Source organism: Pyxicephalus adspersus, chromosome 12, assembly GCF_032062135.1.
Source record: "Pyxicephalus adspersus chromosome 12, UCB_Pads_2.0, whole genome shotgun sequence".
In the NCBI taxonomy this organism is placed as follows: domain Eukaryota; kingdom Metazoa; phylum Chordata; class Amphibia; order Anura; family Pyxicephalidae; genus Pyxicephalus; species Pyxicephalus adspersus.
In genome coordinates, this window is record NC_092869.1 from 28,983,167 (window position 1) to 28,995,756 (window position 12,590).

The following is a 12,590-nucleotide window of genomic DNA, read 5'->3' on the forward strand; positions in this document are numbered from 1 at the left end:
TTTGTTATATACCCAGCTCCAATGGTGAAGGACCTGGTGGAGATGGCTCAAATTGTAGTAAGATACAACCAGGAAAATAGACTATGATGTACAAGGAGTCTGAGGGATGTGCTGGATAACTGCTGTAGACACACTTTACAGCAAGTTCATTGGTGAATTGTAAGTGAATGAAAATGGATAGGGGGGGGAAAGCATTTAAAATGTAATTTTTATGTCCAATTACAATTCAGCTGTCACTTAAAAATGTCAAGTTTAAAATGGTTGAACAGGAGGAAGGTGGTTAGGGGGAATCCCCATGGGGGTCATGAGAAACATTACTCACTGCCAGATAATGTATACATTGGTGGGTTTCCTTATTTTTCTGACTGTCAAAGATAGAAAAATAGTAAAGGAAATCTCTAGAGTGGAGACAACAGAACAGGTGGACAACTTTCTCCACTCAGGAAAAGCTTTACATACTGGTGAAAACTTCCCTGTTGATACATGGCAGGTATATTTCAAAAATGGTGCTCGATTCTTCACTTGTCAGGAAAAGCAATTGCATGGCCAGAAGCAACTGGTCACTAAAGACACTTAACTGGTTGGCAGCACAGTGCTGTTTGCTACAATGCTAATCGGGCCCATTTTATCTGCTTGATTAAAGTTTGACTGGTATCAGATATACATATTTTGTAAATACCATTGGAGTATTGCCTCTAAAAATCAACAGTACTTCCATAATATGATGCCCCTATCTGCTGCTATCTGGGTTGTTCAGTTACAGGTATGTGCAATGTTTGCTTTGATGACAAGTTCTTCCTGCAGCAATGGAGCCAATTTTGTGGTGGGCACCACTTAGTTCTCCACCATGATGCAAAGGAAAAATACTGGAACTCCAGTGCTCCTTGATGGCCTTGGTCCTTCAGGGTGGATGACAGCCAGCCCTGCACAATCCATTTATGAAATGGACAGTGAAAGGGAAGCTACATGCCGAGCTGTGCTCCTATTTTTGCATAATCCTAACACATTCACTGACTCTCCCACTGTGTTACACACGCAACTGCAGGTAGGGCGGCGTAGGCCGTGGCCTAGGGGAGTATGACCACTAGGTGGCGTCATTACAATCATGTCTATGTGGCACTGCAAACTGCTGCTGGCCAACAAAACTACAGTTCAGGATACACAGTGAATGAATATATCAGTCGCATACAGTGCAGGGTGACATCTGCATTCACTCCTCCCTGTCCATTCCTTCCCCCTTTCTGCTCTGTCCCTACTTCTTCTCTCTTACTTTCGCTAACCTCTTTTTTTCTTATCTTTCTCTCTCTCCTTATATGCATTTCTTCTTCCATGCTACCTTTTTTTCTCTCCCCTCTACCTTAACTGCTTGGCTAAACTATCATAAGATTTTTTTTTTTAATTTTAGTAGGTGTAAATTTATGAATTTGCATTATTTTCACCTAGAGTTTAAAATACTTGTTAGTTACTAAAGTCCTTAATGTTCTAAGAACTAAGAAAAACTAAACTGTCAGGGCTTTACATATCATACTTAGCCTGATCACTCTTTAGCTGTCAAAATTGCTGAGCTGTGCATGTGCAGGTTAGTGTAGGATACATAGCGCTTCCTTGGTGACTGCCAGGACTGAATGAACCCTAGGTTGCCTATGCAGGAATTATGCCATCCCTGACTGACCAGTCAAGATGGCCAAAGATCAGAACCAGGAAGAGAAGATGGCAGCAGGTAAGGTTATTTTAGTGCAGAAAGAACATCGCCTGTTCCTTCTGCAATAAAGTACCTGTCTGAATGCAATTTTTTGAGAAAACTTTAACATAAACCCAACACAAGGGGATTCCCTACATATGAAAATGCTACTAGCTGTCTGATTGTCACTCTAGCCCTCTTAAAGTGGTAAAGGAAGCAAATCTTTAGTTTAAAAAAAAAAAAAAAAATTGTAGCAGAAAGGTTGATGTCCCATCCTCACTGGATCTTCCGTGTGTTGCATCTTTGGCTTTCTTTTGGTTGTCAAAAGGTGACGTGCCTCTGCTATGGCAGCTATAGAATGCCGATGAAAAAGCACACAAAGATCCATTTTTTTATTCACCAACAAATGTATAGCTGTTTTTGTAAAATTATTTTGGGAGGTTAGGAGGTCAGTTTATTTGATATGTTTAAGTGTTTTCTTTAAACTCTAAACTATGATTGGATCTGGTTTGGGTTTGTATATCCACTGACCATTTCAGTTAAAAAGTTCACAAATAAAGTTGAATAAACATGCTGCTAATGTTTATTTTCTCATACACCCGTGTGGTTAGATCATGCAGTGATAATAAGGTTTATGTATACAGTGTGGAACAGTAGAGGAAATGTTCTACTACACTTCATTGTTCAAGCTGACCTATGGGAAAAACAAAGTTTCATCCTTGCAGGGGGTCCCACTCCCTACCGCAAGGGTTGGGTACTTCAATTTTTTGAGGAATGGATAAGATTCACATACCTGACTTCACACTCCCCTGGCAGCTGGCATTTCTTTTTCATATGTGTGATGACATTAGAGCTGTAATTGGCCATGTTGCAAACCACTTATAAGAGCAAAGAGTAATGTAGGGTTAGCTATCTTTCCCTAGACCAGCCTTTCTCATTCAATTTTACTCGCAGCAAACCCTTGAAATCATTTTGGAGTCTCAAGGAACCACATTAAAAGTCAGTGGGAAGAAAGCCCTTACTTTGTTGGGTTTTTGGGTAATAATGCCACCCTTATAGACAGCTAATATAGATATTATGTATACTCCTAGCTAAGCCTAGTGAAACTGGACAATGGATTATGCAGGCGGCATCAAAGAGGAGGTCAATACGCCATAGCTCAAGGAGGCCCAAGCACCCTCTGCAGGAACCCCAAAATTCCAATGAACCTTTGAGAGTGCTGCCCTAGACAAACAATCCCTTAACTCACAGTGGGCATAGGGGGGCATTGCATAAGTAAAAGTTTTTTTGTTTTTTTTTACAAAGCTCAACTTTTATGAAAAAGACAGAAAGACACAGCCACTACATTTAAAAATAGGATTTTTTTAATTAATTGTAAAATTCTTTCAATGACGTTCTTTAAGGCACACCAGATGTATCATACCTTTGAATTATCTGGCTAACTATAGGAAGAATACACACTGGCAAACATAGAAGCATAGGACATGTGATTTTCAAAAGATTCCAAGTAAAGGATTTTATTGTGTTTTAAAGGTGGACCAAGGTCGGTGCAACTTCAACATGCTCAAGTAACATAAATTTGGACTGTCTTCCACTAAAAAGAGCCTCTTGAAGAACTGACACCAGAAGTTAATTCAAGATATTTGCATTATCCACCTAGTAGAAGCCTGAGCTCAGAAGTGGAAAACTTTCATGCTGAGAAGAGAAGTGCTTGATGCCAGTTGACAATTAGAAACACGAGATGTGTTAGTGGGGCAAAAAGAAAACTGAAAATAAGTAAAAACATAAACCCTATACGTGCCCCAGTGACATTCACCCAACAATGCACTTTAATATTTAATGTACAGGGCTGCGTAATATGTTGGTGCTATATAAATCCTGTTTAATAATAATATTTGCATAGAGTCACCCAATTCTTGTATTAGGGTTGTTGGTAAGATTGTTCAATCTATAAGTGTATGGATGACCTTTCAGTTACCAGCTATGTTTTATATCTCGTTCCCATTTCTTAATTAAAATAAAATCATCAGTTCTACAAAACTATTACCAGAACCAATCCTCAGTCCCTCTCTTTGTGTTCAGTAACAGAATAATGGTGTCTCTGTTGATGTTTTTTGAATTCTATGAATAATTTGTCAATGTTTAATACAATTTCCTGTTTTGGCTTTGCACATCCATAGCTCTATTATATCCATAAAGGGCCCCCACCTTTACAAATTGAATCTTTATTGTATTAAAAGCAAGACAGTATGCTGCCATCTGTTGTGTAATTAATTCAATGATATTTCCATAAACAGAAATGTAATCAGTACAGGAAATTACTTTACGTATCATCATTACAGCCCAGGTTTTTTTCATATACAAAGCTGAATTATGTCATATTGCCAACAGGCGGTAAACCTGCCATGTGCATCTCGTGTTTTTATCAATCCGCTCCTTATCTGGTTTACACCTAGAAACTGATAATTGGTTTGTTTATGAAACGTGCAGAAGTTGAGAAATATGACGGAATGATGACTCCACAGGGTCGTGTATGCTTGATGATAAGCCATATTGTCTTTGATTTCTGCCCACTTTTAAATGTGACGGACCATAAAAATAAAGATAAATTAATTAGTACTTTTATAGTATTTTACTTTTTTTTATTAGTACTTATAGTATTCTATTGACCACAATATGAACTCCGCTGCATTGAAGGTTTGATTAATGATCTGCATTGGTGAGGTTTGATCTCCTGGCCTCACATAAATACAGAACATAGGGGTTGGCAAAAAGAAACATAGGGGGCCAGGCATCTAATATCCTCAATTTTTACCTTTTGAGTTGTATCAAGCAAGATTTCTAGATGGTTTCAACCACCTGACCTCCCACACCAAGCATTTGAAGATCATATTACTACCAATAGTACGATATAAAAGCAAAAAACACATCTAAATGTTGGGGATTATAAAGCTTATATATTTATATAAAGTCATCTACTAGCCTTCAAAGTAAAAATAATCCAAATACAAAGGTTTGTCCTCATCCAAGAAATCGCTGACCATATATTGAAGTTCTTGATTCTTGCCAGGAACTCTTACCTAAAATCACACCATGATGCTCCTTTTTGTTCAGGGTCTTTTTCCTCCTGGGAAAGATCTTTTTTAACCCCTAGGACCCATACTTTTTTTTGCTGTTGAATATTTGTCTTTGTCTTTAATGTTGTATTTGTATTTCCTGTCTAGGTATTGACTGTTCCTTTGTTTTTGTTCACACAGTGAATCACCCTGCCCTGCTGCTTGCACTAGTTACAATGCTTAATTGGCCATTGAACACTTTTACTGTAACATTTTTGGTTGATATTTAACCCACTTCTGTTATTACGTGATAAACTGATTTCACTTTTTTTTTTCATTCAAACCTCATTGGTTATTTCTCAGTCTACTGGAATGTTTATGGCAAGAGATTTTCCTGAGGTTTTACTGTTATTGTTATACTTTGCTTTGTTTTTGTCTATTTTACAAATACTATTGTTCTTTTTTTTTATTATGTATGCAATGTTTTCTGACTTTTTATATAAGTGTTTCTCAACCAGGGTTCCAGAGTTTGCTGAGGGTTCCTTAAACGATGGGCAATTTGTGCCTCTCAGGTCAGTTGAGTGGCACCAATGACCTTTTTGCTATCTGTAAGATTGGCATTCTTCCCAATGGCCAGCGATGCTAGAAACATTTTGCCCACTGGCCAATTCACCAATATTATGTGAGCTGTGGAGTAATAAGAGCAGGGGTTTCCTGAAGATCTAAAAGGTTTTTCATGGGGTTCCACCATATAAAAGGGTTGAGAGAGACTGCTCTATATCCTTCAATAAAAACACATTTAATCAAAAACATTTCTTATCATCCTGTAAGTCAGGTCAGTTACTTTTTATGATTACAACCCCTAATAGAAGACCTAATATATCACCATACTGCCTTCACCAGACCCTCCAGGCATCTTTATCACCACCAGTCCTCTTAGGTACAGATATGACTTCAAAATTTACCATAGCTTGGTTTTAGTTACAAATCTATAGTTAGGAACAGTGTGACTACAAGAGGACTTTATCGCATTTATATAAATGTAAGTTTGAGAAATAACAAATCAACAAACTAACCTCAGCTGGTGAGAATTTCTTTTTGGTTCAATAAAGGTTGATTTGATGACATAGGTCCTCATTTCTTCACATTGATAATAAAGTGAATTAAATTATTATTATTAATATTAGGCTTTTGTGCCATAATCACATATAGTTTACTTATGACTCATCATGGAAATTACAGGTTAATTGGTTATGTGGTGTTACAATCATATAGCAGGTTCATCATGTACTTTCACCTTAGATTGTAAGCTCCTCAGGGCACGGTCCTCCCCTATTTCTGTGTCACTGTCTGTATTTGTCTGCCATTTGCAACCCCTATTTAATGTACATCACCCCCATGCTGTCAAACTCCGCATATTGTCATGGACTTGCAACAAGTATCTTATAAGGAATAGTATTTTAAATTCGTACCTTTACTTACCTGTGTCTCTCCCTGGCACACACCTTGGTCAAACAACCAATATGCATCAATAACGATCTCTACATATCCCGAGGAAGCTATTCATGCAAAACGCGAGACATTTAGCTTTGATTGACCTAATCTTTTTACATTATTAGGTCAGGTATACAACCTGTATAATGAATTGGTCTGATTATACCCAATGGGTCAAGACAACTGCAATTTATGTACAGTTTACTAATTGTTCATATTTGTAATAATTTATTACAATATAAGCATGTTTTGCAAAAAAAAAAAAAAAACAGCTTTACACTATAAAATATTTCAATTTAAAGAGGAACTAAACTCAAAAACATCCCACAGCGCAGTCGATCGGACTGGAGGTCTCTTCCATCGGGTCCCGTGTCGTCTTGGCATCCGTCTTCGGTATGGTGCTCCGGGCGCTGCCATCTTCTCCTTTTCTTCCGGGTTCTTCTTACTACGTCACCCAACCCAGGCACAAGATCCGGTGATGTAGTTGGGGAACAAAACCTTGCCGATCTCACTGTGCATGCGTGAGATTGACTTTTTTTCACTTTTGATGAAAGGGCTCCTTCCTCGGGCATGTGCAGAAGGAGCACCCAGAGCCACCCAGGATGAGTGACGTCGGTATCTCGGGGGGGCTTTGTGCTCATTCTAAGTGATAAAAATTGGGGGGGGGGGGTGCTGCACCGTTTTATTGCACTTGAAAAACAACTGAATTTTTACTTTACATAGAAGAGTTGTCCAACCTTTTACGTAAAGTGAAAAATCTGAGTTTAGGTACGCTTTGAATTCAGATCTGTGTTTGTGGCATATTGTCATCTAAACTAAGGAAAATAATCTTCATGTGAACTGATTAAATTGCAGCCATAAACTTTTTATTGACTTAAAGAGTAAAAACTTCTAAGAAGCCCCTGACCCCATCGACCCCCAATCAATTAGGGATGGTTTATTCAGCAGACCAAATCACAGAGCGGTCATTGTTAGAGTTTATTTACACTGTCACATCTCAGCCCAGCTGCCATGTAAACAATTCGGTGACAACAACCTGAGGAGCCTCCTGAACTTACAGTCTGTGTACGTCACCTTTACGTAACGCCCCGCCCTCACTGCTACTGCAGCCAATAACAGCTCCTCTATGAGGCGTGTAACCCGACAGCCAAAATCATCCGCTCTGCTATTGGTCAGTGTCGTCCTGGGTAATGATTGGTTAGAAGTAAGGAGGGTGGGCGTGTCTCGGTCCGGGCAGAGTCTGGTAGAAGTTGTCGGTCAGTTTCCGGTGCATTGTGAGGAGAGCGGCGGGCGCGTAATTGCTGTGGCCCGGACCCTGAGAGGGAGGCGGTAAGTGTGCGGGATACCAGGGGCTGGGACGGGGAAGGTGCTGTTGTGGTAGGACAGGCTCTGCCTTGTAGTTGAAATGCTGGGACTTGTAGTTTTTCGGTGGTGTCAGAAATAACAGCAGGGGGTTGGTACACACAGGCTTTTATTTTCCACATTCCAGCTTAGTTTTGTTGTCAGAGTTCCATTTTTTTGTTCTGCTTCTCTCATGCCTAGCCTGAGCTCTGCTGTACAGGAATAATAAAGTCCATAAACCTCCCGTCATGTTTGTGTTCATTCCATGGCTGGGAAATTCCATGTGTTTGGCTGCTTGGAGTGGAAGGTGATTTGTATAATGGGAATATGGGAAATCCAGGGGATTCCTGTGCATGGCAGCATTTATATAGGGCTGATGATACCTCTGTGACGTCATGGGGTTTCCAATTGGACAGCAGAGGTGAAACTCGCATTGTTTGTGTTTCTGATTGGATAATATTGGATTGCCATATTCCTGGAGAGTTGGCATATACTATATCCCACATAATATATGACCAGATCAATGCTGCACATGGCATTTTAATATTATTAATAAACAGGATTTATATAGCGCCAACATATTATGCAGTGCTGTACATTAAATAGGGGTTGCAGATACAGGCAGTGACACAGGAGGAGGAGGGGAGGACCCTGCCCCGAAGAGCCTACAATCTAGGAGGTGGGGGAATTACCACACAATAGGAGGGTAAATATGGAGTGATGGGAAGTAGTGAGGGTTTTAAGAGACAGTGGAAGATGGCAAGGCAAGTTTGAAGGATGGATTTTGAGTGCTCTTTTAAATGAGCAGAAAGTAAGAGCAAGCTGAACAGGACGGGGAAGACCATTCCAGAGACTTGGAGCAGCTCTAGAGAAGTCTTGTATCCGTGCATGTGATGAGGTTATGAGTGAGGAAGTCATTGGAGGAGCAGAGAGAGCGGCTGGGGGAGTATTTTTTTTACCAAGTCAGAAATGTAAGTGGGAGAAGAACTATGGAGGGATTTGAAGGCAAAGCACAGAATTTGATTCTAAAGTGAAATGGAAGCCATTGAACAGAACTACAAAGAGAGGCAGCAGAAGAGGAGCTGTGGGAAGGATGGATGAGTCTGGCTGCAGCATTCATAATAGATTGTAGAGGAGAGAGTCGGGTTAGTGGAACACCAGAGAGGAGGAGGTTACAGTAGTCCAGATGAGAGATAATAGCATGTACAAGGAGTTTGGTGGTTTCTGGGGGACAGGTAGGGGGGATTTTGGAGATGTTGCGCAGGTGAATGTGACAGGACCTGGAAATGTTCTGAGTATGGGGGGTAAATGAGTATGTGTCGCCATTTGTGAATATTGACTTTTCTTAGCAAATAAGCAGCATCTTATCCAGCTAATAGTGAGCTGGAGGTCATGTGATGTGTGCCACACCCCGACCTGCCATGGATCCAGGCACACATTGGGTTAAAATAATCATGAATGGTTCCTGAGTTGTCTTTGTCCAGCAGAGACATTCACTGACTGTATAGTAATCCAGCATGGATTCTTTTACTCATATTTCACTCCTGGAAGGCTGTACTGGTCATTTGTTTGCTCCTTTTCACCTCTTTGAATAGTAAAAAACAGGAAAACTGGCTGGAAATGATCAAAGGGAAGTCAGCAAAAATTGTAAGCTATGAGCGAGCTGGGGAACATTTATTTGTTTTCACCATAATATTGAGATTCACCCAGGGGAGGAGCAGTGATTGGGTGGGGTCTGTTCAGCTCTGGTCCAGATGTTCTCAATCGGATTGGTTGCTTTGGGAAATTAAATGTCATTTGTTTTTAATGTCACCAATTCATGTTGTATAAATGTAAGTGGTGTAGTTCTAAGCATAGCGTGGAGGCAGCATTTCAAGAGAACCTGTCGGGGGGCCATATACATTGTTCTCCCCGGCCCCTTTTATTTGGGTGCACCACCCAGCTCTTTTTAGTAACCACCCGGCTGTTTTTGGGTGGTTACTGAAAAGTTCCATCACAGTTCAGGGGCTGCCACCCAGCTTATAATAAATTCTTGGGAGAAAGCCTATGTATAGGATGCCATTGCTGACTGTGAAGGTATGTATGAGGAAACTTGATATTCACCTAATTGCAGCACAATGATTGGCTGAGATGTGTAGAATATAGAGACAATAGACTTTGCTTTGTTTAGTTGGGCTTTATTTATTCCCCACCTTTGCCGATCCTTCTTCATTAAAGATCCGAGCTTGCTGGACAATATTCAGCATTGATGGCAGGGTTGGCTTCCAGTCTGCAGGTTGTGTCTTCCGGCTCCCACGTCCGTGCACCAAATCCCTCAACAGGGTGATCAGTTGGCTTATCACACACAAGTGTCTGAAGCTGAAGATTTGTCAGCCATTGTATTTCTTTCAGAGATCTGGGTGACTGTGACATGTGACATATCTGACACCCTCACATGTGTATATTACTGCCATGTGTTTGGCCCGAGCGAAGGTCACCAATCCCAGCGCCTATCTCTGCCAGATTCATCTAAGAACAAAGTCTGCACTGTGAGTCTTCTAGAAATATTTCACTACCATACCCCTTTTCTTGATCAGGACTACTAGAGGTGGAGGGGTGATTCTTTGTGGTCATACAGCTATATAATATTTTATTACCAGTTATGTAATTCTATCCTGTGACTTGTGTATACAGGGGCTATGTACACACGTAGGATGATTAATGCTGGAAACAATCTTTTAAGATTATTCTTACACACGTCTCTGTTCTGCTCTATGGAGAGGATGAGTGAACAACACCTTTCTGTAATCTTCTCTATTAATATGCACAGACGTCATTCCCTATCCGTCATTCATTCATCCCCCAGGATAGATCCATCAATGACATCAGGGGCCAGTTTTTCACCTGAGATGAGCCCAACTGTTAGCCTAAGCTAACAATTATTTGACATGTGTATGCAGCCATAGCTGCAGTGTAAACTTTCTGGGACCTTTCCTTCTACTCCCACAAGGCACACAAACTATAAAACTGTGTTCAGATTGTGGTTAGGGTGCTGCTTTCACCATAACGTCTACCTCTTGGCAGACCTATAAATATCAGAATAAATTCCTTCCTGATTTCATGAGGCAATCGGATGTTCCCTGGATCAATGGTCTCTGTTATCTTTAGCAATCTATAGTAGTTGCTGCAACTACTTCCTGAGGGAGCTGATTCCACATTTTCACAGACCTTACAGTGAAGAATCCCTTCCTTATCTGGAGATTAAACTTCTTTTCAACTTTCTTTTCTTTACAAGTTCCCTCTTGTTCTTTGTAATGATCCTAAAGTGAATAATGGGGAAGAGAGTTCTCATAGAGAATGAATTGGTTCAGTAGCACTCCCTGCAGCCCACGGACAGATCTGCAGGTATTTTGGAAGCGGTGCTGTGGTGGGGGTGGTTGGATTCAGTGTTCTTCCCAGCCCATTTTAGCTTTTTTTTTTTTTCAGTAACTACCCACTTGTTTATGGAGGGTTACTCAAAAGTTGTCAGGGGCCTCATTTCTGTGGAGAATACTGGGCTAGGCGCCAGTCGCCAAGATTTGAAAGGGATCATTTCATCAAGTTATAGTATTATTAATATTACATAGTATTTATATAGTGCTGACATATTACACAGCGCTGTACAAAATCCATAGTCATGTCACTAGTTGTCAAAGTAGCTCACAATCTAATGTCTCTACTATAGCCATATGTCTTTATTACAGTCTAAGGTCAATTTTGGGGGGAAGCCAATTAATCTAGTAACCAACGAGTTCTATACATGCAGCAGATAATAGGAATAATGGTTGTGTTGCATTTTGATTTAATGGGTCTATATTGGGGGTAATATCTCCCCTTGGGTGTCCGGTATGAAGAATCGATGATAAGACACAAGCTCTACAGTAATATTGTCTCTTGATTAAATTGTGATGGCCCTGCAGCTATAACATCGATCCTCTGTGTCCGGCTTTACTTAACAATTGTTACATTTTGTTGTCTACTTCAGAAATGTTGTCAGAGGTTCCTGTTTGTAAGAAATGTTGAAATGTGCTGCTTGTGTTGTGTGATTTCAGTAGCGTTGAAGGGGATTACCGTGTGAGCAGCTCTGTGCAGAGCCATACTGAAGGCCCATTATGTGAAAAACAATTCCAGCTTTGAACTCCTCGAGGACCCCAGAGCTTATAGAGGTCAGCGGGGTCTGAATGTGACTGCAGCTGTGATTACAGGGCTGAGGGATGCCTCTCACTATGGTGCTAAAACTCACACTTGCAACACTCCCTCCTAATATAAAGGAATGTTTGCTTTTTAAATGCTTAAAATGTGTCATAAGCTGCAGGAAACTGTTGGTTTCTCATATCACATTTTACACTTGAATTTCTCTGAGCAATGAGGTTAGGTGAACCCAGTGTATAGAAGCAAAGTGGTGAATAGGATATCTAAGAGACTGTGTTCTTTTCACACTGCATTAAAGCTCACTTCCTCTTTCCTTTAAATTCAGCTGGAGGGAGGGTTAAGTAGGTGTGATACCCAAAGAAGGACTACATTTCTGTATTATTAGTAATAATAATAAACAGGATTTTTATAGCGCCAACATATTACACAGCGCTGTACATCAAATAAGGGTTGCAAATGACACAGATACAGACCGGAGGAGGGGAGGTTCCTGACCAGAAGAGCTTACAATCTAGGAGGTGGGGGAAGTAACACACAATAGGAGGGGAGAATATTACAGTAGAAATCATATGTCTACATAAAGAGATGGTCACAGGAAGCAGCTGGTAAGCAAATATCAGCATGTTAAGGGGAAACTAAAATGCAGGAGAAGTCTTTAATCTGTCGCTAGGTTCACAGCTACACAGCGGGTCTTTGAAATAAGTTTAGTTCCAAACTTTTTGCCTTGTTCGGGGTTGGCTCTTCTTGGGCTTTAAAAATGAAATAAACCATGTTCCTTCTCCCCTGTCCTGGTATGTTGCAAACGCTGCCATCTATTGTGTTTTTTTTTCCCCTAATCTTTGACCATC

At 40.4% G+C, this 12,590-nt stretch overlaps 1 protein-coding gene and 1 long non-coding RNA gene across 3 annotated transcripts in view; both read left to right on the plus strand.

Annotated features, from left to right (window-relative positions):
- The first annotated feature begins 24 nt into the window (after nucleotides 1–24).
- On the plus strand, nucleotides 25–4,303 carry LOC140342209 (uncharacterized). The gene is made up of 2 exons (XR_011923016.1): nucleotides 25–159; nucleotides 3,215–4,303. It is a non-coding gene; the product is annotated as an uncharacterized lncRNA (long non-coding RNA).
- A 3,103-nt stretch (nucleotides 4,304–7,406) lies between these two features.
- The window catches only part of SNAP23 (synaptosome associated protein 23), a 34,446-nt gene continuing 29,262 nt past the window's right edge, over nucleotides 7,407–12,590 (plus strand). The window contains exons 1-2 of one of the 2 annotated variants that reach the window (XM_072428211.1): nucleotides 7,472–7,560; nucleotides 11,643–11,756. The gene's annotated coding sequence lies outside the window, so the exon portion shown is untranslated. Of the gene's footprint in view, nucleotides 7,561–11,642; nucleotides 11,757–12,590 lie in introns of both variants that reach the window. The other variant, XM_072428210.1, reaches the window with a different exon arrangement.